This window comes from Moschus berezovskii, chromosome 22 (assembly GCF_049115385.1).
Source record: "Moschus berezovskii isolate FMDL1 chromosome 22, NW_MosBer_1.0, whole genome shotgun sequence".
NCBI lineage: Eukaryota > Metazoa > Chordata > Mammalia > Artiodactyla > Moschidae > Moschus > Moschus berezovskii.
Genome location: NC_142481.1, coordinates 14733359 through 14758071, shown reverse-complemented (window position 1 = coordinate 14758071; position 24713 = coordinate 14733359). Strand labels below are relative to the sequence as shown.

At 45.5% G+C, this 24713-nt stretch overlaps 1 long non-coding RNA gene across 3 annotated transcripts in view; it reads right to left on the bottom strand.

The window, feature by feature from the left end:
* Positions 1–15046: 15046 nt before the first annotated feature.
* The window catches only part of LOC129546844 (uncharacterized), a 19321-nt gene continuing 9654 nt past the window's right edge, over positions 15047–24713 (bottom strand). For 2 of the 3 annotated variants that reach the window (XR_008683954.2, XR_008683953.2), the window contains exons 2-4: positions 18075–18237; positions 17432–17616; positions 15047–15182 (exon numbers count right to left, since the gene is read on the bottom strand). This is a non-coding gene — a long non-coding RNA (uncharacterized LOC129546844). Of the gene's footprint in view, positions 15183–17431; positions 17617–18074; positions 19883–24713 lie in introns of those variants that run through there. The other variant, XR_008683952.2, reaches the window with a different exon arrangement.

The following is a 24713-nucleotide window of genomic DNA, read 5'->3' as shown; positions in this document are numbered from 1 at the left end:
CTTGCTCCTTGGAAGGAAAGCTATGACAAACCTAGACAGCATTATTAAAAAGCAGAGACATCACTTTGCTGACAAAGGTACATATAGTCAAAGCCATGGTTTTCCCAGTAGGGATGTATGGACAAGAGAGTTGGATCATAAAGAAGACAGTACTGAAGAACTGATGCTTTTGAGTTGTGGTGCTGAAGAAGACTCCTGAGAATCTCTTGGACTGCAAGGAAATCAAGCCAGTCAATCCTAAAGAAAATCTGCGCAGAATATTCGTTGGAAGGGCTGATGTTGAAGCTGAAGCTCCAATATTTTGGCCAATCGATGTGAAATGCTGACTCATTTGAAAAGGACCTGAAGCTAGAAAAGATTGAAGGCAAAAGGAGAAGGGGGCGGCAACGGATACGACGGTTGGATAGCATCACCAACTCAATGGACATGAATTTGAACAAACTCCAGGAGATAGTGAAGGACAGAGGAGCCTGGCGTGCTGCAGTCCATGGGGTCACAAAGAGTCGAACACAACTTAGCAACTAAACAACAACAGATGCAATTCTTTTCTTTTTGATGAGTCCTAACATTATGGCATCACCGACTCTGTGGACGTGAGTTTGAGTGAACTCCGGGAGTTGGTGATGGACAGGGAGGCCTGGCGTGCTGTGATTCATGGGGTCGCGGAGAGTCGAACACGACTGAGCAACTGAACTGAACTGAACTGAACATTAAAAAAAATGTTTATGTTACTTATTTGGCTGTGTCTGGTCTTAGTTGCTGCATGCAGGATCTTTCATTGCAGCACACAGTTTTTCTAACTGTGTAGCATGGACTTTCTAGTTGTAGTGCAAGGGCTTAGTTGCCCTGAGGCATGTGGGATCCTAGTTTCCCGACCAGGGATCGAGCTCAAGTCCCTTGCATTGCAAGGAGGAATCTTAACCACTGGATTACCAGGGAAGTCCCACAAATGCAATGCTTAATCAGAAAATGCAGGAAACTGTGAGCAGGAATTTCTCTGGTCTTGTAAAAGGTCATATTTGGGATTAATAGCATTGGTGTAGGATTCCTCTTCTAACCAGCTCTTTCTTACCCTCTTTAGGCAAGAATCCCTGAGTTCCTAGAGTCTTTCAACCTTGACTGTGCCTTTGCTTCCATAAACCATCCCCCAGTGAAGATAAATGAAACAAAATGAGTGGTCTTGGATTTGCCCCACACTGAGAAAGACTTACCTAAGGGAGCATCTTGTCACCCATCCCCTGGAAGGGCTCACAGCATCTTGACAACCTGGGGAAGAAAGAGCTTGTCCTATTTGCTGACTGTGGAGGAGGTACTGGCCAGTTCTTTCAAAGTCTGATCTCTCTTCCTGGCAGCAGGACTTGGAGGACATGAACAGTCGTTTCCATGGTAGAAATAAAGGGGTCTGGGCTTCCCTGGTGGCTCAGTGGTGAAGAATCCGCCTGCCAGGGCACGAGGCACAGGTTCAATCCCTGATCTGGGAAGAGCCCACATGCCTTGGAGCAATGAAGCCCGGGAGCCACAACTACTGAAACCCACGTGCCCTAGAGCCCGTGCTGCGCAAGAGAAGCCTCCATGGTGAGAAGGCCACGCACCTCCACTAGAGTGGCCCCGACTCGCTGCAACTAGAGAAAAGCCTGCATAGCAACGAAGACTCAGCACAGTCAAAAATAAATAAAGAAATAAAGGGATCTTCACAGACAGCTGAGAAAGCAGCCCTCTTCTCTGAAGGGCCATAGCCCTTTTGTAAATTCAAATGAACTACATAATTGGCCTCAGGTTTTGAATATTCTTGCAGGCACAACACAGAAAGTAGGCCATTTAGATCAGAAGAACCAGAATACATCCTGATATTATGATCTCTGTTTTGACCAGGAAGCATCTGGTAGATTTTGATGATTCTTTGTTTAGATGTGTAAAGGAAAAATCCGGATTTTTCCTTCCTCTGTAGGAAAAAATCCAGTTCTCCCCTGCTGCGTTTCTCCCCTGTGTGTGTTCTTTACTTCTCACACACGACCCTTCACTTCTCATACTCTGGTTGCCAACCATGTGGAGGTTACCCCCACAAACACTTCTCCGTGCCACCAGCTAGAAGTCTGGAAGGCTTACAATTTAACTCTATCTGGGGCTTCCTAAGTGTCGCTCTCAGTAAAGAACCTCCTTGCTAATGCAGGAGACATAAGAGACCCTGGTTCAGTCCCTGGGTCTGCAAGATCCCCTGGAGGAGGGCATGGCAGCCCACTCCAGTATTCTTGCCTGGAGAATCCCATGGACAGAGGAGCCTGGTGGGCTATAGTCCATGCAGTCGCACAGAGTTGGACGACTGAAGCAACCTAATATGCACGCATGATACTATCTACCCGGAGAGAGTGTCAGATCTTGCAAGTTAAGGGTTCAGTCCCAAAAGACTGCCCCTGCCACCCGTCCCCCGTGACAAGGCCAGGTTATCAACAGTGTTTCTGACCAACTACCTATAGATCTACAGATCACGAGTTCCAAAGACTGTCTCCTTGGGCTTAATTACTTTGCCGGAGGGCTCACAGAACTCGGGGAACTATATGTACCATTTTGTTAAAGGATTCGATAAAGGATGCAGAGGAGCAGCCCGTTGAAGAGATGCACACGATGAGATCCAAGAGGGTCCTGAGTGCAGGAGTTTCTGTCCTCTTGGAGTTGGGGTACATCACCCTCCTGGGGTATATGTGTTCACCCACTTGGAAGCTCCCCAAGCCCTGTACTACTGCTCTCGTATGGAGGCTCCCTCGTGCTCGTAGAGTCAGCTACTAACTCCATTGTCAGCTGATTCCCCCATCTGGAGGATGAGGATGATGGGGGTGGAGGGGTGGGGTTTCTAAACATTCTAAGCTTCTAATAGTATCTTGGTCTTTCTGGTGACCAGCCCCGCCGCCCCATTCAGAAGCCCACCCAGAGTCCCATCATTAGAACAAAACATGCTCCTAGTGCTCTTGTTTGAAAATTGTAGTCATTCATTTATTATTTGCTTTCACCGAGTCCTCATTGCTGTGCTGGGGCTTTCTCTAGTTGCTGTGAGCAAAGGCTCCTCTCTAGTTGCCGTGCGAGGGCTTCTCATCGCGGTGACTTCTCTTGCTGCGGCACACGGGCTAAGTGGGGTTCACCCACTTAGTTGCTCCATAGCATGTGGAATCTTCCCAGACCAGGGATCGAGCCCATGTCCCCTGCTTTGGCAGGCAGATTCTCAACCACTGGACACCAGGAAGTCCGCTCTTCATGTTCTTATCACTTAGGAAATTACAAAGGTTTCAGGATTTCTGTGCCAAGAACCAGGGGTAGAGACCAATGCATATATTTTCTATCATCTCACAGACAACATGGTATTCTGTTTTAAACCATAAAATGTAATCTTCCTTTATGTGGTTTAAAACAAAAAAAAAAGCCCTGGGCGAAAAGCAGTAAAGTACCTTTGACCTAGAATGGAGAGGGGGAGTAGGGAGACCCCAGGATGGGATGCACTGGTGAAAAACACCTGTGGTGGCTGCACTCCAGCTTTGGGTGCTGTGGACTGGAGGCCGAAGGGCGATGAGAGTTGATGCACAGACCCACCTACTAGGCGTCAGCTAAGGGACGGTGGCACAGTTCCTGACACAGAGTCCTGAACTTGCCCTGTGTCCAGGTGAGGGGGTGAGAGGCATCCTCAATCAGCATGCCAGCACTGTTCTGGCAGGCAGCCAGTGGGAGCTAGCCTCTTGCCAGGCTGCTCAATTGGACTGGGGTCCAGCCACAGGGCTCCAGGGTGACCCCATTTAGGCAAGAGTCCTAGAGCTCCTCAGGACTTCCAGCCCACCCCCTGCACCACGGTTGATGGTGGGGGCAGAGGCAGAGCCCTCTAAAGGGACAAGAAACAGGATGGGACCCACAAGGGTGCTGTTCTAAAGTCAGGGTACCTTGAGACTTCGCTGGTGGCCCAGTGTTTAAGACTCTGCATTTCCACTGCAAGGGGCACAGGTTCAATCCCTGGTTGGGGAACTAAAATCCCATAAGTCAGGCAAGAAAATATGTTTTTTAAAAATCCAGCAAAGTCAGGGTACCTTGCCTAGGGTACCCTGAAGTCCTAGCTTAGAGAATTTCCAGGAAAGTGCTACCAAGGGCAAGGCCCCACTTCTTGGTGTAAGGATGCCCCTGATAGGGTGTGAGAATCAGAAAAGTCCAAGTGGACTTCAAGGTTACTGGTCCAAAAATGGAAGAGATTTCTCTGCTATTTATTGAGACAGGAAGTATGGGGAAGAAAGCTGGAGGGGAAAGGTGTAAGGAAATCAGGACTCAATAAGAGAGAAACGGAGGCTCAGCAAAGTCCAAAGGCACAGAGTGAGGGAATTCCCTGGCGGTCCAGTGGTGAGGACTCTGAGTTTTCACCGCCAAGGGCCCAGGTTAGGGTTACAGTTTGATCCCTCGTTGGGGAACTAAAATCCCGCAAGCCAAGAGGTGCAGCAAAAAAGAAAAAGAAAAATAGGAAAACAACGCAGGCACAGAGCAAAGATGTAACCCAGTTTTGTTTCTTAGGTCCTAGGAACACTCCCTGTGAGGTACGATTTTCCAGGCCTTTATGATGCACCAGACTTAGCACTGCACAGTTCATGAGTGATCTCATATACTCTTCCCAAAGTGGACATCCTTTTTTTTCAATATTTTATTTATTTATCTGTCTGGGCCTGGGTCTTAGTTGTAGCACTCGGGTTCTTCCATTGTTGCAGCATGCAGGATCTTTTCATTGTGGCATGTGGGGCCTCATTCCCTGACCAGGGACTGCACCTGGGCCCCCTGCATTGGGAACCCAGAGTCTTAGCCACTGGACTAGCAGGGGAGTTCCCCAACAGTGGACATTCTGATCTTGTGTTAGAAGGAACAAGACGGGGCTCAGAAAGACCTTGCACATGGCCTCAGACGGAGGAGGTGGCAGAGATCAGTCAGCCTTGAGTCCAAGTTCATTGGACCATTACTCTTTTTCTGTCCTTGGTCAGGTTTTCTTGAGGCTTCTTCATTGAGGAAGGGAAGGCTCCCTTGTCACCCAGGGGGCCTGGGTCTAATTCCTGCTGTTTTATTTGCATTATTCACACCCAACTGGCCCCAGGCACAAGCAGTCCAGGTGCCACCAACCCTGCAGGGGCCTTCATGCAAAGACCGTGGGAGAGGCACTCAGGGGAGGGCACCACTCAGCTTGGGCAACCCCGAATCAGCCACTGTTCACCCCCACAGGAAGCGTGGTTCGGGAGGTGCCAGAATAGGTGATCTCACCGTGAACTGTGCCTGAGGCTTGCCTGGCGCCGGGCCAAGAGTTCCATTCTTTAGTCTCCCTCGCCCACTTTCAACCTCTCAGCAAATGCTGTAGGCTCCACTTCACCAAATCTCTCCAGCGCCTGGGACTTCCCTATGGTCCAGTGGCTAAGACTCTGAGGTTGCTGTGCAGGGGACCCAGGGATTCTCTGAGATACTAGCTGTGTATCCTACGATTTAACTCAACTCTTTTGCTATTGAGCCAGAGATAGCATAAGATCCCACAGGTTAAGGGCTTAGTCCCAAGAGACTGCCCACCTCCCACCCCACATGTACACTTCAGGTGTTGGTCCATTTTTTTTGGCGAGGACCCACAGTATGTGGGATCTTGGTTCCTGGACCAGGGATCAAACTCATACTCCCTGCAATGGAAGAACAGAGTTTTAACCACTAAACCAGTAGGGAAGTCCCCAGATGTCAGTCAAGAGCCCAAGTTATCACTGGGCTTCTGACCAACTGGCTGTAGATCAGAGGTTTCAAAGAGCCTTTCCTTGGGTTTGATTAAGTTGTTAGAGCAGCTCACAGAACTCAGGGAAACGCTTATGCTTACCAGTTTATTGAAGGAAAGGATACAGATGAATAGCCAGGTGGAAGAGATGCACAGGGTAAGGTAGGGGGAGAGGCACAGAGCATCCATGCTCTCTCCAGGTGTACCACCTTCCAGCACCTCCACCTGCTTACCAACCCAGAAGCTCTCCAAACACCATGCTATGGGGATTTTATAAAGCTCCCTGGTGTAGACTAATTATTAACTCCGTTTCCAGCCTCCCTCCCCTGAAGGACAAGGGGTAAGGATGCCCCATCTCCCCAACACCACTGACACAGTAGCAAACACTTCTGTCTCCCACCCTGGTAATAACCCTGGCCTTGTTACCTTCCCTCAGACACGCAGTCAATCATCCCTGACTTCATTTCTACATCTCTGGGCCAGTTTCCCACCCTTGACAAAGCAATCCCCCGGAAAATGTCACTTATTTCATCTCAGACCATCATCTGAGTGGGACATGCTGGTGAGATTTTAGGCGGACACAAAATGAACCTTTGTGATCTAACTAGATCCATACTGTCTTTGACAAAATATTCATCGATACTGACTTTCCCTTCACAGTAGTGATATAAAGTTACCTTTCCCAGGCACAGTGGTGAAGAATCTGCCTGCCAATGCTGGAGATGCACCAGGTTCGATCCCTGAGTCAGGAAGATTCCCTGGAGGAGGAAATGGCAACCCACTCGAGTATGCTTGCCAGGGAAATCCCATGGACAGTGGAGCCTGGTGGGCTACAGTCCATGGGGTTTCAAAGAGTCAGACAGGACTGAGGGACTTAGCATGTATGCCTGCCAAGTAAATAATAATTCAAGTAGTCCTTGACTGTGGCTAAAAATCTCAAGTGGTACTTGAGCCATTGAGGTTTGGGAAATTTGACCTTAGAGAAACCCAGCACTGCTTCCCCTTGCCAGGTGATGGCCCTAGTTTGTGTGGTTTTTGTTTGAGATTCACCCTTCTTTCTTGGGTCTTCCCTTCATATGCATGGGTGTCCAGCACCAAGGTGAAGGTTGATGGTTATCACTAAGCAGCCATATCTCTGTTACAAAGAGATCATATTGACAGTGATTCAAAGTCAGCTGAGACTTGTAGGAAAGCTCTACTTAAGTGGCACAGGTAATGGTCACACTTTTGTTTCTTAATGCCCCTGCTTGGGTGGGGACAGAGTTGTGGACTGTTGAACTAAGCTTTTGAGAGAGAGAGACCTGGGTTCAAGTCCAGGCTTCACCACACACTAGCCATGTGATGTGGACAAGCTACCTAATCTCTCTGACTTTTGTTTCCTCATCTGTAAAATGACTAATAATGAAAACTACTTCCTGTACTACGAGAACCAAATGAGATAAGGAATATAAAATGCTTCGAGTATTCAAAACAAGGAAGACAAAGGAAATGACCCCATGAAGAAATCATCAGACAAATCCAGAACGTGGGACATTGTAAAGAACAACCATTGGGTTCTTCGAAAGGACAGTATCATAGTGACTTCCCTGGTGGTCCAATAGTTAAGACTCTGCACTCCCAATGCAGAGGGCCCTGGTTTGATCCCTGGTCAGGGAACTAGATTCCACATGCCACAGCTCAAGAGCCTGAATGCCACAATGAAGACGGAAGATTTCAGTGCTGCAACTAAGACCTGGCACAGCCAAATATATGTTTCTTTTAAAAAGTCAGTATCATAGAAAAGAAGAGTACATGTATCTGGGAAACTGAAAGGGTCAATCAAATGCCATGTGTGAGTCTTTTTATTTATTTATTTATTCGTGTGCATCAGGTCTTAGTAGCAGCATGCAGGCTCTTTCGTTTCTGCGTGTGGGTTTCACTCTCGTTTGGCACATGGCTGAGGTGCCCCTCCACATGTGGGATCTTAGTTCCAGGACCAGAGAGCAAACCCATGTCAGAAAGGAGGATTCTTAACCACTGGACCACCAGTGAAGTCACCCACGTGTGGGCTTGATTCACCCCAGTTTGAAAAAATGAAAAAGAAAGGAGAAGAAGGGAAGGAAGGAAAGGAGGGAGAGAGGGAGGGAGAAAGGGTGGAGGAGAGGGAAAACAATTTTGAGATTAGTAGGGAAATCTGAGATGGGCCAAATAGAAAGTACTATGGATTTAGGTGGGGTAATGGCAGTGAGGTTGAGCAGGAGAAGGACATGATTGTTAAAACTGTTAAAAGATGGACTTCCCTGGTGGTCCAGTGGTTAAGAATCTCCCTGCCAGTGCAGGGCACATGGGTTCGATCCCTGGTCCGGGAAGATTCCGCATGCCATGGAGCACCTAAGCCCGTGAGCCACAACTACTGAGTCTGCGAGCCCTAGAGCCCGTGCTCCACAAGAGAAGCCACCCAAAGAGAAGTCCGAGCACTGCCTATAGAGACAGACCCCACTCGCTGCGACTAGAGAAAGCCCTCACACAGCAGTGAAGACCCAGTACAGCCAAAAATAAATACTTTTTTTAAAAAATTGTGAAACGATACGGGCCCAAGTGGCACTAGTGGTAAAGAACCCGCCTGCCAATGCAGGAGACATAAGAGATGTGGGTTCAGTTCCTGGGTTGGGAAGATCCTCTGGAGGAGGGCATGGCAACCCAGTTTTCATGGCTGGAGAATCCCACGGACAGAGGAGACTGATGGGCTATGGTCCATAGGGTCACACAGAGTCGGACATGACTGAAGCAACTTCGTATATGGGCTTAAGTATTTAAGATTGTTAAAAAACAAAACAAAATTCAACTGAGCAAATTTAAAAATCAAATTGGTTTTATTCATCAATTTGTGAATCAGGCAGCATCCCATCTGGCAAACAGAAAGGAGCTCCAAAGAGCTGAACAAAATGAGAAGCTTTTAAAGGCAGAAGTGGGCAGGGACAGGAAAGAGAGATTGCCTCGTCATTCTCTGAGGGATGGAAGGGGCTATCAGGTGGATTACCTCACCAGTGCTGACCAGGAGATTCCAGATTAACTGGTTACGACTGCCTTTCTGGAGGAGATGAAAACTGCAATTAGGTTAGTGATTAAGTCTTGGTTTGTTGACGTGGGTCTTAGCACAAGTGACTCCATTTGGGACCTGTTACTTCCTATTTAAAACTAAGATGAACAGTCATTATGTCTGCAACTCACTCTCAAATGGTTCGGAAAAAAAATCCGGACAAAACAAATATGTAAAATTATTAACAATCGTTAAATCTGGACAGAGGTAATAGATATTAATTTATTGTACTATTCTTTCCACTTTTCTACGTATATCCCTTAAGACTGGGGAGAGCTGTGATTGGGAGGATCATGAAGAGGGGTTCTTTGAGGGTGAGGCAATATTCTGTTTCTTGACATGGTTGATATTTGCATTATAATAATTCATTTATGTTGTATATTTTTGTACTTAATTGTATGCATGCTGTGTGTGTGTGTATTTGTGTCGGCATAAATGTTTCTTTCCCTTCTTCTGTAGAGCTTGAATGAAGGCACAAACATACAGGAAGCCCTGGAGGCTGTCTTAAGACAACAAGACATCTGGCTTAGAGATGGATGCCAACATACTGAAGAAGAGAAGAGGAAAATGGTCTGAGATGCTTCCTGATGCCATTACTGAAACTGCACTAACTCAGGTGTGGCCCTGCCTCCACCCCTGTGGTTATAAGGGAGAGTGAATGTCCTTATCTTCAAAGTCTCTTGAGATCAGGGAGTGGGGGCAGGAAGGATGCATTGGAAGACTGGGATTGACGTGTACACACTACTGTATGTAGACTAGATAGCTAATGGGGCCCTGCTGTTACAGCACAGGGAACTCTGCTTGGTACTCTGTGAAGGCCTATATGAGAGGGGAATCTGAGGAAGAGTGTCTGTATGTGTGTATATGGCTGGTTCACTTTGCTGTGTACCTGAAACTAACACAACATTGTGAATCAACTATACTGCAATAATTTTATTTTTAAATTCCAGAACAAATGACTACCAAAAATGTTTCTTGGAATAATTTTCTTTTCTATATCCCAAAGCATCTCAGGTATTGTGTTGGGGGTCGCCCAGACCATCCTTGAGTTTGGTGATTCACTGGAAGGACTCATAGGACTCAGAAGTGATAATATTCAGAGTTTTTTTCATCCTATTTTATTTACTTTTGTTGAAATGCAATAGACATACTTTCGGAGAAGGTGATGGCACTCCACTCCAGTACTCTTGCTTGGAAAATCCCATGGACAGAGGAGCCTGGTAGGCTGCAGTCTATAGGGTTGCAAAGAGTCAGAAACGACTGAGCGACTTCACTTTCACTTTTCACTTTCATGCACTGGAGAAAGAAATGGCAACCCACTCCAGTGTTCTTGCCTGGAGAATCCCAGGAATGGGGGCACCTGGTGGGCTGTCGTCTATGGGGTTGTACAGAGTCAGACACGACTGAAGTGACTTAGCAACAGCAGCAGACATACTCTATGGTGCTTTGACATTTGAATACATTCTGAAATAATGATCACAATAAGTCTAGAACCATCTGTCCCCTACAAAGTTATTCCACATTATTGACCATGGTCCTTATGCTGTGCAGTGCTCAGGGTTATAGTTCATTACAGGGAAAGGATGTGAAGCCAAGTGAGCAAAGGTGCATGAGAAGAAATCCAGAGGAACCTGGGTGCAAGATTCCAAGAGTCCTCTCCCAGTGAAGTCACACAGGATGCATGGAATCCCACCTGTGATATGTGACAACACATACGCAGTGCTGTGTACCTGGGATGCTCACTTGAGCCTAGGAGTCCAGGGTTTTTACTGGGGGAGTGGGAGTCATGTAGACACACATGCTCTAATGACTGATCATAGTTATTGAAGCTCTAGAAGGAAAGCAGTTGTTAAACCACAACATTTGAACAAACTAGATAAACTGTACAGTATAGTTCAAGATTCTTAAAAAAAAAAGAAAAAGACTCTAAAGAGTACAAAAAAAAAAAAAAAAAAAAAGACTCTAAAGAGTACAAAACACTCTTACCAGAACCTTCGAGGAGCTCAGTTCCCTGGTGTCATCCAAGGCCCATTCACAATGACAGATCCTTTTCAGGAATGTGCAGGGTTTGAGCAACTCAGGCCTGCTGAGTTAACTCTTTTCTGAGCAAGTATGATCACCATCTTCAGTCTTTCCTTTGAGTAAATGGCGGTCCAGAGGGGTTACTAATAAAAAAAGTTACCTAAAGCAGCCCAGCTAATAAAGAATGGAGCTCTTAAGTCCTTGGTGTGACTGTTTCAAATGTCCCCTTTCAAGTTGGCCATACCACAGGGGCCCACTCTCTGGATCAGAGAAAACACAGTGGTGGGCTGGATTTGGCTCAGAGGCTCTGCATCCTGCATGCTTGGCACATCTAAAGATTCTCCTCCTGGAAGTGCCTGTAAAGGAATAAAAGGGTGAGAAATCCCCCCGCAGCAGGAAAGCAAAGGAATGGAAAAGAAAACCACATGAATGGATAGAAATATCAAAAATTTCCCAAAGACAGATTTTGTTTGGAAAGCTGTTGACCCAAGGACGGTGAGGGGGTCCCTGGCCCCAAACCTGCAGGCAGGGCCTACTGGAGGAGCAGGGCAGGGCCAGATGGTGGATGGGAAGGAGAGACATCAGGGATGTCAGGTGCCTTAGCCAACTGCTTACACCCTCCACCTGCTCCTCCCCCAACCACAAAGCACAGGCAGCCCAACACTTAAACCCAGGACAACCCCCACCTGCCCCCGAGGATGAGCAATGCTTTTGGAATGGCAATAGAAACTCATTCCTAAAGTGGCCATTGCTCCCCCAAAGGTGTTTGGGAAACTGGAAGAAGGTTTGTTTTATAGGGATTAGGGGGTGCCACAAGCATTTCCTAGGAGGGGATCAGGATGCTAAGTTTCCCAGGAAGTGTCCCACCCTACATTCCATGAGATATTCATGGAGGTAAAGAACCTGTTATAAATACCCAAGTCCAGCTCTGAGTGCCATTTTATTCATAAACAAAAGTAAAAATTTCCCAAGAATGCAACTATCAAGTGAAACAACGGGAGTTTGTTCTTGCTTCACTGTTTTGTTTATTGCTGTTGTTTTTGTTTGCATGTTTGTTTTAATTTCATTTTCCTCTCTCTTTTAAAATTGACGTATAGTTGATTTACAGTGTTGTGTTAATTACTGCTGTACAGCAAAGTGACTCAGTTATACCTCCACGTACATTCTTTTTCATATTCTTTTCCATTATGGTTTTATACAACGGATTACAACTCAGCCATGGGAAAAATAAATGAAATAATTCCATTTGCAGCAATGTGGATGTACCATTGAGATCTTTAAACTGCAAATAGAGTGCACTGTCTGTCTTGATTCTGGACAGCATTCCTGAGAATTCTGCCCCTAATGCTGATCCCTAACTACATCATCTGGATTCCATGGTAGCTCAGATGGTAAAGAATCCACTGGTAATGAAGGAGACCCCAGTTCAATTCCTGGGTCGGGAAGATCCCCTGGAGAAGGGATAGGCTACCCACTCCAGCATTCTTGGGCTTCTCTGGTGGCTCAGACAGTAAAGAATCCATCTTCAGTGTGGCAGACCCCAGTTCAATCCCTGGGTTGGGAAGATCCCCTGGAGGAGGGCATGGCAACCACTCCAGTGTTCTTACCTGGAGAATCCCCATGGACCGAGGAGCCTCGTGGGCTACAGTCCATGGGGTCACAGAGTCAGACACGCCCGAGCAACTAAGCACACACAACTGCATAGTTATCTTTCGAAGCTTAACCAGGCCTGACTCTTTCAGCATTGCACTACAGATCACTTTCCTCTTAATCTGCCTTTATGTTACAATAAGGATATCTTTATTTAAAAAAAGTTTTTTGTACATGGGTAGGTTATATTATCTCAAAATTTCATTTCAGGATAGTAAAGGGAGCATACAAAAACATTTCTTTTAACACTAATCTAGGGAATTCCCTGGCTTTCACTGCTGAGGACCTGGATTCAATACCTGGTTGGGGAATTAAGATCCACATGGCTTCTCCCTCCCAAAAAATACCCCAAAATAGAACACAAATCTATGGTAATAAAAATATCAGAAAAGCATTTACCCAGAGTGGGTGGGGCAGATAGGTGGTGGATGGTGAGAGAAAGAACTGTAAAGGTGCACAAAAGAACTTTCTAGAGTGAAGGAAATGTTCTCTGCCTTGATCAGGCTGGTATGCAATTGTCAAAACTCATCAAACCATGCACTTCAAGTGGGTGCATTTCATTGCAATTGCTATGTAAATTATACCTCAGTCAAGTTGGATAAAACATAAATTTAGACATTGTACAGAAAATTTATTTTCCATTTTTTAAAAAAATATTTAGGGTTCAGGATGGGGACCACATGTACACCCATGGTGGATTCATGTCAATGTATGGCAAAACCAATACAATATTGTAAAATAATTAACCTCCAATTAAAATAAATATATTTTTTAAAAAAAGAAAAAAATTATTTATTTATTTGGCTGCATTGAGTCTTAGTTTTGGCATGCAAGATCTTTGATCTTCCTCTCAGCATGTAGGATCTTTTTTCAGTTACAGTTTGTGGGATCTAGTTCCCTGATCAGGGATCGAACCTGGACCCCCTGCAATGAGGAGCATGAAGTCTTAGCCACTGAATCACCAGGGAAGTCCTTGTACAGAAAAAATTATATATTTGTTGTAGAAGGGAGGCATTGGATCTGCTAAGGCCTCGAAATTCATTGAGTGGATTTGAACAGGCATTTAAAAACAAAGGTACCTGGACCCCCTGCAATGAAATGTGAATACATTTCTTATTCTGAATTATAATTACAAAAGTTTGAAAAACACACATAGGAGCTGGACTTTCAAAAGGATGGCCTTTCTTTCAGCACAGTACCTACTCAGGGCAAAGTTTTCACCTGCTGGCGGAGGATGAAAATCTGCATTTCACACAGTTTTCTTGATCATTTCTGATTCTTTTCCAGCAACCTTACCACAGGTGATTAGATCATCCTGGCTTTACCCAAGAAACTTGCTGGTCAGGAGCTGGTGTTTGCAAGAGTCTTAAATGTGGTAGTGTGAGTTCTCATCTTGGAAATTACAGGGCAGTGGGGAAACGGGTGATGAGGTTCAGTTCAGTTCAGTTCAGTCGCTCAGTCGTGTCCGACTCTCCGCGACCCCATGAATCACAGAACGCCAGGCCTCCCTGTCCATCACCAACTCCCAGAGCTCACTCAAACTCATGTCCACAGAGTTGGTGATGCCATCCAGCCATCTCATTCTCCGTCGTCCCCTTCTCCTCCCGCCCCCAACCTTTCCCAGCATTAGAGTCTTTTCCAGTGAGTCAACTCGTTGCATGAGGTGGCCAAAGTATTGCAGTTTCAGCTTCAGCGTCAGTCCCTTCAATGAACACCCAGGATCGATCTCCCTTAGAATGGACTGGTTGATGAGGTTAGAAATATAAATTTTCATATGTCGTAACTAGGAGTTAATAGTTAATGTCTAAATTTGACCAATCCAGAATTAACACCAATAAAATAGGAAAAATATGACACATGAAGGACTAACTTTCCTAATATTGTGCAAATATTCCTGACTTACCATGGTCCAATTTACAATTTTCTTGGCTTTGAGATGATGTGAAAGTGATATTCATTCATTAAGTAGAAACTGTATTTTGTATTTTGATTGTTTCCCAGGCTAGTAATATGGAGTTTGACCCTTTCTGGTGATGCTGGGTGGGGCAGTGGGCCACAGTCCCCATGATCTTGAAGGTAAACAGCTGATACACTTACAACCATTCTGTCCCCAGACAACCATTCTGTTTTCTACTTTCAGTACAGTATTCAACAAATTATATGAGATATTCAACACTTAGGGCTTCCCTGGAGAAGGAAATGGCAACCCACTCCAGTGTTCTTGCCTGGAGAATCCCTGGGATTCTCCGCCTGGGATGGCGGAGCCTGGTAGGAGGCCGTCTATGGGGTCACACAGAGTCGGACACGACTGAAGTGACTTAGCTTAGCAGGGCTTCCCTGGTGGCCCAGTAGTCAAGACTCTGCCTGCCAACGCAGGAAATGCAGGTTCAGTCTCTGAGTCAGGAAGATGCCCTGGAGAAGGAAATGGCAACCATTCCAGTATTCTTGCCTGGGAAATCTCATGAACAGAAGAGCCTGGCAGGCTGCATGCAGTCCATGGGTTCACAAAAGGGTCAGACATGACTTAGCGACTAAACAACTACAACAACAAATTCAACACTTTATTATGAAATAGGCTTTGTGGGAATTCCCTGGTGTTCCAGTGGTTAGGACTCCAAGCTTTCACCGCAAGAGGCACCAGTTTGATCCTTGGTCAGGGAACTAAGATCCTGCAAGCTGTGCAGTGCAGTCAAAAAAAAAAACAAAACACTTTGTGTTAGATAATTCTGCTCAACTATAGGCTAATGCAAGTATTCTGAGCACTTTTAAGGTAGGTTAGTTTAAGCTATGATGTTTGGTAGGTTAGGTGTATTAAATGCAATTTCGACTTCCAATATTTTCAATTTATGATGGGTTTACATTGGAGGGACTGATGCTAAAGCTGAAACTGCAATACTTTGGCCACCTCATGCGACGAGTTGACTCACTGGAAAAGACTCTGATGCTGGGAAAGGTTGGGGGCGGGAGGAGAAGGGGACGACGGAGAATGAGATGGCTGGATGCCATCACCGACTCTGTGGACATGAGTTTGAGTGTACTCCGGGAGTTGGTGATGGACAGGGAGGCCTGGCGTGCTGTGATTCATGGGGTCGCGGAGAGTCGGACACGACTGAGCGACTGAACTGAACTGAACTGAACCCCATCATAAGTCAAAGAAGATCTAAATTTCTCACAAATCAATCAGGAAAGGAGCAGTCCCATAGTGGGGAAAATGCGCAGAGAATATGAACAAATAGCTCCTAGGAAAGGAAATAAAAATGGCTCTTAAAAATATGAGACGATTACAGCAAATTGGAAGCAACTAGAGATGATCAAACTAAGTCAGACACAGAAAGACAAATCCATATGATATCACTTCGACGTGGAATCTAAAATATGGCACAAATAAACCTGTCTACAAAACAGAAACAGAATCACAGACATAAAAATCAGACTTGTGGGTGCCAAGAGAGAGGGGGAGGAAAAGAGATGGGCTGGTAGTTTGGGGTTGGTAGATGCAAATTATCAATATTGCATTTAGAATGAATAAACAAAATCCCATGGTATAGCACAGGGAACTATATCCAATCTCCTAGGATAAACCATAATGGAAAAGAAGATTAAAAAATGTTTATATATGTATAACTGAGTCACTTTGCTGTAAGCAGAGATCGGCGCAGCACTGTAAATCAACTATACTTCAATTTTAAAAAAGATGAAGAAAAAATAGAAAATATATGTAGATATATGAGACATGACTTGAAGTAAAATAAATGCTGATTGAAACAACACAGACAATGCAATTACAGATTATCACACTCAGTGAAGTAAGACCGAGAGATCAATACCGTATGACATCATTTGTATGTGGAACCTAAAATGTGACACAAATGGACTCATCCATAAAACAGAAACAGACCCACAGACACGGAGAACAGACCTGTGGTTGCCAAGGGGGAGGGGGTGGGGAGGGGATGGGGGAGGGGATGGGGAGGGGTTGGGGAGGGAAGGACAGGGAGTGTAGCATTAACAGATGTAAACTATTACATGTAGCATGGATAAACAGCAAGGTTCTACTGCATAGCACAGGGAACTATATTCAACATCCTGTGATACACCATAATGGAAAAGAATATGAATGTCTATACATGTGTAACTGTCACTTTGCTATACAACAGAGATTGGCACAACATGGTAAATCAACTACACTTCAATTTTAAAAATTAAAAAAACAACCAACACTGAGACCCTTTTTAAATAAAGCAACTTGGTAAAGAACAAAAAGATTGGCAAAACCTGACATTGACAAGACCCTAGGGGAAAGGACATGTGCTGTTGGTGGGAGTGTTGACTGGTATAATCTCTGTGGTGGACAGTTTTCAACAGCTGTCAGAATTAGAAACTCACCTATTTTTCCCCTAGAAATTCATGTGCAGGAGAATGGCACATGTATAGGGTACAAAAAGATGTATAACTAGGTTCTCCACTGCAATCCATTCAAAATAGAGAAGCAGTTGTTGTTTAGCCACTAAATCGTGTCTAACTCTTTTGCTTTTTTGCGACCCCATGGACTAGAACCTTCCAGGCTCCTCTGTTCGTTCGATTTCCCTGGCAAGAATACTGGAGTGGATTGCCATTTCCTTCTCCAGGGAATCTTCTTGACCCAGGGATCGAACGTGCATTCCTGCATTGGCAGGTGGATTCTTTACCACTGAGGCACCAGGGAAGCCTGGCAAAAGATAGGGAACAGTCTAAATATCCCTCAGTAGGGGATTGGTTAAATAAGTCACCGTACTCCTAACAAAGCATAATGTGCAAGCATGAAAAAGCAATCTATCAGTAGCTCGCCATGGTCACCAATGACTTTCATGTTGCTAAACCCAAAGTTCAGTCCTTGGTCCACCAGCAGCATTTGACATGGTTGAGCACTTCATCCTTCCTTTTACCTTTGGCTTCCAGGATACTGTGTCTGTTGGCTCTCAGACTCTCGAATCTTAGTCCTTCGTCCTCACCTCTTCCCTCTGATGTTCACAGCCAGTCTCATGGCCTTAAACACCGTTGATGAGCTGTTGGCTCCCAAATTTTTCTCCCCATGAACTCCAAACTCTCCATCCAATTGCCTGTTTGACATCTCCAATGGAATAAGAGGCATCTCCAGATTAACACATTAAAAAACAATTTCCTGATTTTCTTGCCCAGTTCTTTTGTCTCTTCCTTATCTCAGTGAAAGGCAACTTGTCTTTGCAGTTGCTCAAGCCCGAAAGCCTCAGAGTTGTCCTTGATTCTTCGGTTTCTGTCTCATCCTCTAACTAATCTGACATCAAATCCTCTCAGCTCTACCCTCAAAATCTATCCAAAATATGAGCACATCTTACCACCTTCACTCCCCCCGAAACCTGGTCTTATTCACCCCTGTCTTCTGTCTGGACCATCTCAACAGCCTCCCCACTGGGTCTTCTTGCTTCTACTCGCCTCCCCCTCTTTGTATCCACCAGAGTTGATAAAAATAGGCCCTTCCCAGGATGCATGCATGCTAAGTCACTTCAATCATGTCCAACTCTTTATGACCCCGTGGACTGTGTAGCTTACCAGGCTCCTCTGTCCATGGGATCCTCCAGGCAAGAATACTGGAGTAGATTGCCATTTCCTTCCTGAAGCAGGGATGGAACCTGCATCTCCTGCATTGGCAGGCTGATTCTTTACCACTGAGGCACCAGGGAAACACAGGATACGTCACTGTAAAACTTCAGAACTCAGGACAGAAAGAGTTAGTAAGCTTCGGAAGGGTGGGAAGGTGACAGAAAATGGTGATGGAGATGATGATGATATCAGTCAATTAAAATGGGAAGTTGAAGACATTTTCTCATGCGCAAGCTCTCAGAAATTTACATTCCTCATGAAGCTTCAGGATGAGCTCCACCAAAATGAGAACATCACCAGGAAGGAGGAAGAACTGGGATCCAGGACACAAGGAACCTGATACAGGACAGAAACGAGGAAAATTCCCAGGATGATGGAAATCCCCAAATGGCAGCTGAGTATCGAGGTTAGACATCTACCAGTCCAAATAGAACCATGTGACTCAAGGGACACTTGTGTTGATGAACTGTCATCACCAGTATGCCAATTGCCATTGTACTCTCTGCTTTGATTTTTAACCTGAAGAGAGAATGGCTGGGTGAAGGCAAGCCACATTCTTGTCTGCACTTAACTTGTTTCCATCATGATGGATATCTTACTCTTGCTTAGTGATGGGATGTTGGGTCCACTGAGAATTCTCACTCTTCTGATAAATGTGCTGCAAGGCTCCCACACCTGAGAGCTTATGGAAGGGCTGGGGCATTCTCGGAAGGCAAAAACACAGAGCTGACCACATTTCAGTCCTAACGGCTACCCACACTGATGGTTAGTTGTGTGCTTTCTAAGATTTACCCATGTCCTCGTCCACTGAATTCTCCAGAATGGGTTTTCATAGACTGTCAGGAAGCTGACACCAGATTACAACCTGGACATAGTTCAGCTCATCTTCGCCACTTATAAGGGCCAGTCTGCCCTTTCCTTACATAGACAGGTGGTCCTTGCTCTCTCAATGTTTTTTAAAAAAACTCAACTATACAGTGGAAAATTTAGATTAGATATACAGTGGGGAAAATTGGGTAAAATCCAACTAAAGTCTGTAGTCTCATTAATAATATTACACCAAAAGAAATGTCTTACTTTTGACAAATGTATCATGGTTTTATAAGATGCTAACCTGAGGGGAAATGGGGAAAGGGGAATATGGGAACTGTTGTACTACATTTGCAGCTTTTCTGTAAATCTAAAGTGATTTTAGGGCTTCCTTGGTGGCTCAGTGGTAGAGAATCTGCGTGCCTATGCAGGAGATGCTGGAAATGAGGGTTTGATCCCTGGGTTGGGAAGATCCCACGGAGTAGGAAATGGCAAACTACTCCAGTATTCTTCCTGGAGAATCTCATGGACAGAAGAGCCTGCTGGGCTGCAGTCCATGGGGTCGCAAAGAGTGTCAGAACGACTGAAGTGACTGAGCACAACACAGCATGTTGCATGAAACACAACACAATAGAATACCTGACTGCAGTCTACTATCACCAGTGACGCTCCTCGTTAGGGTGAACCCACACATCACAGGCTTTCGATTCTGTGTTCCCAGGAAAAACCCTTCCTTCCAAAACAAAGCCAAATCCCTAAAGGCTATTCCACTCAATAAGCATGTGTTTCATGATTTTGTTGCTCCTTCTCATAGTATGATCATTTTTCTCATAGTAAGTATGATCCTAATATATAATAATAAGGATTTGTAAGATACCGTGAATCCTCAATTCAAGCTAATGGCCTTCGGTCATTATTCAGAGTTTTTTTCTTTTTTCTTTTTGTTTTAAAGATGTATTTATTTTACCTTTAGCTACACCGGGTCTTTGCTACACACAGGCTTCCTCTAGTTGAGGCAGGTGGAGGCTATTCTTCATTGCGAAGCACAGGCTTCTCATTACAGTGGCTTCTCTTGCTGTAGAGCACAGGCTCTAGCGTGTGGGCTCAGTAGTTGTGGAACACGGGCTTAGTTGCTCTGTGGCATGTGGAATCTTCCCGGGCCAGGGATCCAACCGGTGTCCTTTGCATTGCAAGGCGGATTCTTAACCACTGAACCACCAGGGAAGCCCATTAGTCAAAGGTTTTAACCCCAATGTGAGCTTTATTCAAATCACTGTTCAGTGATCAACTCCAAAGTTTGCAAAAAAAACAAAATGTCTTTGTGGTGGCTTATCCAGAGACAGGAAGTTTATGCTTGGCTCTCCTCACTGGTGAAATGGGTATAATAAAATCCCTACCTCAACAGCGTACTGAAGCATAGCTGATATACAATGTTGTGTTAGTTTCAGATGTACAGCAAAGTGATGCAGTTATCCATACACATATATTCATTCTTTTCCAGATTCTTTTCCCATGTAGGTTATTATAGAATACTGAGTAGAGTTTCCTGTGCTGTACAATAGGTCCTTGTTGGTTATCTATTTTATATATAGTAAAGTGTATGTTAATCCCAAGCTCCTAAATTTCATAGCCCTTTTTATAAGGATGTGTAAAGTGCTTAGGGAGTTGGTGATGGACAGGGAGGCCTGGCGTGCTGTGATTCATGGGGTCGCCAAGAGTCGGACACGACTGAGCGACTGAACTGAACTGAACTGAAAGTGCTTAGAATGTTGTCCCGACACCCGCCGAATGCTCCAGAAATGTTTTGTTTTTTATAAGGCATATGAGAGTTTTTTAAAAAGCCAATTTTAATAACGTATGCTTTCAGCTCTTATATAGTGACTTTAAAATCCTCCCTTCCCCTCAAAATGACTCTAATGGAAACTAGCCAAACAACAGAAGGATAAATAGTTGGGCAAATACTAACGAGAGCTCACATTTGTTGAGAGTTCTCTCCCTCCCAGGCCTCAATTCTGGATCTTGTGGCACCATCGCGCCCACCCCATGGTTGGACAGTATGAGGAGGTGCCACTGCCCTAGAGTTGAAACCTGAAATTCAGGATGTGACGGCTGATCTCTTGGGCAGGGGGATGAATTTGAGACCGTGGAGTTCAGTGGTCAAGGCCCTGGAGGCAGAAGGCCCTGGGAATGAACCCCAGCTCTTCTCCTTTCTAAGTAAGTTGTTAGCTTACTTCTCTGAGCCTCAGTTAACTTTTCTAGAAAATGAGGATAGGGACTTACTTCCCTGATGGGTAGGAACCCACCTGCCAATGCAGGGGACACAGGTTCAATCCCTAGTCTGGGAAGATCTCACATGCCATGGGGCAACTAAGCCCGCGAGCCACAACTGCACTGAAACTCATGTGCCTAGAGCCCGTGCTCTGCAACAAGAGAGGCCACCGCAATGAGAAGCTCATGTACTGCAGGGAAGGGTAGCCCCCCAATTGCTGCAACTAGAGAAAGCCCACACAGAGGAACGAAGACCCAGGGTAGTCAACGATAAATAAAATTTAAAATTAAATTAAAAAAAAGAAACTGGGGATATGAGGAGATCTGTGAGATTCACATAATCACACTTGTGGTATCTGACACATGGTGAGCACCTAGCTGGCTGTGGCCATAATTACCAGGATGAAGCCCCAGGTGGGCGGGAGATGGAGGGTTCACAGAGAGGGCGGGGCGGGAGGGGGGTTGCCCTGGTTCTGTCCCAAGAAGCTTCTACATCAGAGGAAATGAGTCATCCTTCCTTCCTGCGATAATCTGAGGCAGGGTGGCATCTCCAAGTAGATGAGCTGTGCCCTCGGCATGCCCTTCACCTCTGATGGCTCTCAGGTCGCCTGACCCATGACATCACAGACAGGATGAAATCATGAAGGTCAAAGGTCAAGGTGAGAGGAAATGGGTCCCTGCTCATCTCTTCCTTCCAATCTCTAATTCTTGGACTCATCATTTAGCAGGTTCCTCCCGGATGGGGACTGGCCATGTTACCCCAGGTGAGGAAAGTGGTGGATATAAAGATTCAGTTCATGCTTTCAGTAATCAATAGGATTCATTCAAGTATTCAATCATTTAACAAATCTTTATTGTGCACCTACTGTGTGCCAGTCAGACAAAATCCCTGTCTTTTAAAAATAGATATTTATTTATTCAGCTGTGTTGAATCTTCGTTGCAGTGCACCTGCAGCATGTGGGACCTTAATTCCTCAACCGGGGATGGAAACTGTGTCCCCTGCATTGCAAGGCAGATTCTTAACCACTGGACCACCAGGAAAGTCCCCAGTCCCTGCCTTTTTGAAACTGACAGACTAGCGGGGAAGTTAGACAATAAACATAACACATAAGTAAATATTACAGACTGTTAGAAGCGATGAAAGCCATGTGAAAATACTGGGCAGGGTGGGCTTAGAACAGGGGTCAGCAAACTGTAGCACCCAAGTACAATCTAGCCTGTCATTTGCTTTTGTACAGTTCCCAAGCTAAGGATGGTTTTTATATCCTTTAATGTGGCTCAGAAGGTAAAGAATCTGCCTGCAATGCAGGCCACCGGGGTTTGATCCCTGTGTCAGGAAGATCCCCTGGAGAAGGAAATGGCAACGACTGAATGACTAACACTACAAGTACTAATGTTTGGGAAATGAAATCAAGAGAATATTTTGTCACAACATTTAAATCAAATATAAACCACTACGTTTTTGTTTTTATTTTTTCTTTAAAGATAATGTTTTTCTTTTTGGTTGTGCCTCATGGCATGTGGGATGTTAATCTTAGTTCCCCAATCAGAGTTTGAACTTGCACCCCCTGCATTGGAAGCTCGGAATCTTAACCACAGGACCACCAGGGAAGTCCCTGTGATATATAGTATTTGCATGAAATTCACGCTTCAATGTCCATGAATAAAATTTTATTGCAACATGGCCATGCTCATTCAGTTACATATTGTCTGTGATTGCTTCTGTGTTCTAACCAGAGTTGAGAAGCTATGACACAGAGCCATATGGCTACTGAAGCCTAAACTATTTACTATATTCCCAGGTGGCTCAGTGGTGAAGAATCTGCCTGCCAAGCAGGAGGCACGGGCTCGATCCCTGGGTCAGGAAGGTCCCCTGGAGAAGAAAATGGCAACCCACTCCAGTATTCTTGCCTGGAAAATCCCATGGACAGGGGAGCCTAGTGGGTTACAGTGCACGGGGTCGCAATAGAGTCAGACATGAGTGAGAGACTAAACACCAACCACAGCCACCTTTACCGAAAGCCTTCAGACCCCTGACTGAGGGGATTCAGAGGATGTGTGAAGGTGGATTGTTATTTTCCATGAGAAAGTCAAGGAGAACCTCATTGATAAGGTGACATCTGGGTCAATCTGAAGGCAGGAGGGAGGGAGTTATGTTGTTGTTGTTGAGTCTCAGTCCTGTCCGACTCTTTGCGACCCCATGGACTGCAACACGCCAGGCTTTCCTGTCCTTCACTGTCTCCCAGAGTTTGTTCAAACTCACGTCCATTGAGTCAGTGATGCCATTCAACCATCTCATCCTTTGTCGTCCCCTTTTCCTGCTGCCTTCAATCTTTCCCAGCATCGGGGTCTTTTCAAATGAGTCAGTTCTTTGCATCAGGTGGCCAAAGTATTGGAGCTTCAGCCTCAGCATCAGTCCTTCCAATGAATAGTCAGGGTTGATTTCCTTTAGGATTTACTGATCTGAGCTCTTTGCTGTCCAGCGGACTCTCAACAGTTTTTCCAGCATGTGGGCATCAGGAAAAAATATTCAAGGCAGAGAGAGTAGCTGGTGCAAAGGCCCCAAGGTAAGAGTGTGTCTGTTGTGCTCAAGTAACAGGACAGAAGCCTCTGTATCTGGAGGAGACGGCTAGGGCTGAGTAGCAGGAGATGAGGACAGAATGATGACTGGGGCAGATGGTGTGGGATCGGCCACGGGGAGGACTCTGGGCAGGGGAGGACTGTGACCTGGCTCAGGGGTTAACAAGGTCCCTGTGGTTGCACGTGGGGAAGACAGCAGGGACAGGACAGAAGCATGGAGACAAGAGATGGGGCTGCTAGGACAGTCCAGGAAGGAGCTGATGGGTAGCTGCTGGGGAAGGGAGGGAAGTGGGCAGACTCTGGATAAAACTAAGGGTGGCATTGACAGTATTTCTCAATAGAGAATATCCTAACTGGGGAAAAGTCTCTCCTAAAAGCATTCACATCCCAGGCTATCACATCAGACACACCAGGGTCTTAGTCCCAGCTTGACTATATACAGGCTGTATGATGTTGAGTAAATTGTTCAATCTCTCTTAGCCTTGGTTTCTCCATCTATAAAATGGGGCTAGAGGACTTCCCTGGTGGTCCAGTGGTTAAGAATCCACCTCCAATGCAGAGGATACGGGTTTGATCCTTGGTTGGGGAACTAAGATCCCACATGCCATGGAGCAACTAAGCCAAAGACCCAGCACAGCCAAGATGAAAATTAAAAATTTAAAAATGAGGTTAATAGCCAGGGTGCAGTATCAGTGAGATTGTTATGCAAAGCACTCAGTGTGATGCCTGCACATGGGGAGTACTCCATATATATATGGCAGCTGTGATAATAAGGATCCTTCCTCAGGTGGGACCCCAAGACCTGTCTGCCCAGGTCCCTGTCCCTGAAGAGTATGCCACCCTACTAGAAGGGAGCTGTCCCTCCATCAATCATCTCCTCTGGATCCCATATACCTCCTCTGCCTCCCATCAAGTCACTGACCTGAAGG